We start from the raw sequence: 4,412 nt of genomic DNA, 5'->3' as shown, positions 1-4,412 counted from the left end.
TCCCATCTCCAAACACTGAGCTAGGCTGCACGACACAAATGACAAAACTCATCGTTTTGAACTGTTCATCATCTTCTACCTTTCATTCTTCTGAAACAAGCAAGTTTTCAAAAATTTTCTAAAAATTTTCAAATTTCAACTTAATAATCAACGTCAATGATGCTGAAGCATGAAGATGGAGGACATAATCATGGCTAAGGGAGGGCATATGCCTACCCTCGACCCTCCTTGGATCCGCCCTTGGTGATGATCATGATCCAATTAGAACTCTCCAATTAAGCAAGCTTATGCGAGATCAATACTAGGATGGGGTGTTACAATTAATTTGACCGCCGCCATCTACTCCCAAATCCCAAATTTCCAGCTTGATTGCCATTTTAGCCCAAAGCGACCTGGCATATAAATAGGCTCGCACACGGAGCAAAAAGGTACGTGATATTTTCTAACTCTTGAGTTGGAGCTATCAAATAAGGAACCAAATTAAGCATTGGAGGATGATCCATCGGAACACCCCCGACAAGTTCTCTTAGCACTTATTGTCTTGCAGGTAACGAAAATGGCAGAGGAGAAGATTGCAAAATTATCCTTGTATTCACCATACTGAAAACTATATTAACATAAAGTATTTTCATCATTTGAGAGGAACATTGACAATGTTTAGTAATTTGGTGGGACATTATTTCAATTGAAAGTTTGAAAATGACATTATCAATAAAAGGTAATTTGAAGAGGGTATATAAACTTTTTCATCAACAAAATAAAATAAATATTATTTGTCGGGCTTGAGATTTGCAAAACAAGTTGTGCAAACCCATGACTCGATGCCCTTGACTCTTGATCTAATTTGTGTGGATCGATCAAATGGCTTCAAAACAGGCCAAACAAGTCCAACAGTAATTCGAAATCTCAAAATCTGGTCCATGACTGGGAATTTGGCTCAGGATAAATACCATATAAACTTAAAATTGGGCTAAATCTTTGTGCCACGAATTAGGACAAAATAGTCAATAGTCAGTTTTGGCCCACTTGATCATTTACCATTCGAGCCTTCAATTATCACCAGCTCAAATTATGGGCCTTTAGTTGAGTTTAATTTGAGCCACAGCTTACGGGCTGGCCCATATTTTTTGTTGTTTAATGAAAATTTTAATACATTGAAAAAGAAAAAGGAAAGTGAGAGTGGAAGAGTAGTTAGTAGTAGTAATATTAATAAAAGGACAATTTTCCTCCAAACTGTGTTTGTAGGAATCTTTTTCAACTTAGTCTATAAAAATGACATGTGTCGATTTTTTTAATAATATATGATATGCCCATGAGGTTTTAATAAAATTTATTTCAATTTTGTCCTTGGCATTAAAAAAATCATGTGTTTTTCACATGTTCAAAGGACATATATCATTTTATAAACTTAGCTGAAGGAAATTCTTTAAACCTAGTTTAGATGAAAACTATTTCCTTAATTTTATAATTAAGCAAATTAAGTGAAAAGTGGTTTAAAGTAGTAGTAGTAGTAGGCTATAGGCTGGCTTAATCTAGGGCTATATGGCTATAGCTATATATGGATCTAGGTGAAACTAAGATGCCTATTAATATAATTGAGAAATTGTCAAACTAGTATCAAAGAAAAATGTTACCAAAGTAATAAAAAAAATTATAAATAAATAAACTAACTAGGCTGAGGGTGAGGGTGATAAAGTGGCCAACACCACCACTGCCCCTCGACGAGTAGATATTGTTATTAAATTATAAAACTTACCCTCAAGTGTCAAGTGAGGATTCAAACTCTTTACCTAATAGGTAGAATATTTAATTGAAATAAAATAATAGAGACAAGATAATGTTCAAACTCAAAACCTTTACTTTAACACTATGTTAAATTACCATTTATTTCAATAGCGTAAAATGATGAACGATTTAATAATTTAATTAATATTCAAACAAACTCTTTCTTCCTCCCCTTTTTCTAGAAAATGGGAAGAAAAAAACAAATCATATTTCAAAAAGAAAAGAAATTGTATATGCATAATTAGGTTTGAGGTTTTCTAGGTGAGCTTGGTGTGGGGTACTATCACTATGAGCATCAACCACAAGATATGATCAGCTGGTCGTCAGGATCTGAAAGTGATTTTCATAATCTCCCGTATATATTTTCCTAAATTAGGTGCTAACGATACACTTAATAAGAAAGCCATTTTGTTTTCTTTCTCAAGAAAGGACAAATTAATTAGGTTTTAACCCTCGCTTGATTGATGTTGGCGGGTGAGATGGTCCCATAACTCGCACCATTTCTGAGGTGCTCTAATTGGTGTCATGATTTGTGACCTTGCCTACCAATTCTCTTCCCTTTACAAAGAAAATGGATAGTAAGAATCTTAAAATTTGAAAATAGATCCTAATGTTTTAGACCAGGATGATCAACCGTACCATGAAGAAAAAGGGCAAAAACCCAATGCTAGATTTGGAATATGTGAATGACGAGTTTATTTGGGTTTGCGATTTTAAAACGAAAAAAAAATACAGTTAAGCGTTTGATAAAATCACGTTTTAGCCTTTAAAATTGTGTGATTTTAAAAACGCACTTTCAAACGATACATTTTTTACGATTTGATTTAAAATTGCACTTTTGTATATGTGCAAAATCACAAAACTAAACGCACTCTAACTAGTGCTTAATTAATTAGAGCCAATAATAAAAGGACACGCATAAATGGTAGCCAATAAAGAAAAGCAGACAAAAAGGTTTAGTGGTATGTTATGAGCCAATGCGACTGCGATGCATTAAAGCATGAGGCAACATTGTATCGTGGATTAAAAAAAACCCATGTTCCCCCAGGTTGACATTTGAAATCCTATTCTCATCTTGTTATCAACACCTGATTATGACACCGAATAATCCTACGTCATTAGTGGAAAATATGGCCCTAACAACAGATCATTCTTTAATGTCTATTTTGTGTGTCTATATACGTAATATCTCTTCCTCCCTCCTATATTTTTATAATACTTTTAAATATTAATTGACGTCAAATATCTTCTTACCTAATTTTAAAAATAGGATGGAAAATTGTCGATTCTCACACAAATTCAATGGTTTATTCTTTTTTTTTTTTTTTTTTTTTTAAAGTAATGGTTTATTCTTTTACTATGCAGAGATGAGTGAAAGATGAGACGAGAAATAATTCTTATCAAATGTTCATGAAGGTGCTTGTTTCGTTACCTTAGTTCTTGTAAGGGTTTAGGGAGAGTTGGTCATTATGTATCCTTTTGCTTTGCCTCTTATTGTAGCCATTTCCCATTAGTGGCCACCAGGGACGTCGGAGCCAGGAAATTTTATGGAAGGAGGCCAGCCAAAATTTATTTATTTATTTATTTATTTTTTTCAGTTCTTTAGAATTTTTATATTAAAAAAAATTATTTTAGTTGTTTTTTATGAACTAAAGACTACTGTAAAGGCCAAAAAAAGTGAACATTTGAAAGTAAGGGCCAAAAATTAAAAAAAAAAAACTTAGTGGGTATGGGCCAACAAAATTAAAAATAGGGCCAAAAATTTTTATTGGATATGGCCAAAAAATTTAAAAATAGGGCCAGTTTTTTTTTTTTGGAAGGGGCCAAATGACTAAAATTAAAACTTTAATTTTACTTTTTTTTATTATTTTTTTAACTTATAATTTTGTTTTTCCTTATGTCGGGGTTTTTAGTATTTTTTTTACTTATAATTTTTTTTTTCCTTGTTGGAGATGGCAGCCTTTCCGGTCCTCCATGCGTCTCTGAGTGGCCTTTTGGATTCTGCTTAATCACATTTGGTCCTTTATCTGATCTATTTATGTTGTTACTTTGTCACCTTGTATTTGTATCGTCTTTAAGTTATTTTGGGTTGTTGTTTGGGTTGCTTGCCAACATTAAAAAACTATATAAAAATTTAAAACTTAAGAACAAAAAAAATCTTAAACTTTAATTTTTTTTTCTTAAAAAAAAAAAACAGGCAAATCATGGAGTGGCCGAACCACCCTTAGGTGTTGGAGGTGGTGCCTAGTCCACCCTCAGGTGGTTTAGGGTGGCCGATCCATGTTATAGGGGGTGTTTAGTCACCACCCCATGATTTTTTATTTTTTTTTTTCTTTCTTTATTTTTGTTCGTATTTTAGATTTTTTTTTTAAATTTTTTTAAATTTGATTAGGGGAAATTTCATTTTAGCCCCTTGAACTTCCACTCATTTTGACAAACCCCTCCTGATATTTCAAAACTCCCACTTTGGACCCTTGAACTTTCAATTTCTTTCACTTTGGACTCCTTTGATAGTTTTCAACATTAAACTCAAATGGAATAAATTTTTATGCCCATTATACCCTCCCCCGGAAACTACACCGTTTTGGACCCCAAAACTACAGCACCCACCCCAGCCCAAAACGACA

Source organism: Corylus avellana, chromosome ca2 (assembly GCF_901000735.1).
Source record: "Corylus avellana chromosome ca2, CavTom2PMs-1.0".
Lineage (NCBI taxonomy): Eukaryota > Viridiplantae > Streptophyta > Magnoliopsida > Fagales > Betulaceae > Corylus > Corylus avellana.
Note: the sequence above shows the minus strand (reverse complement) of the source record.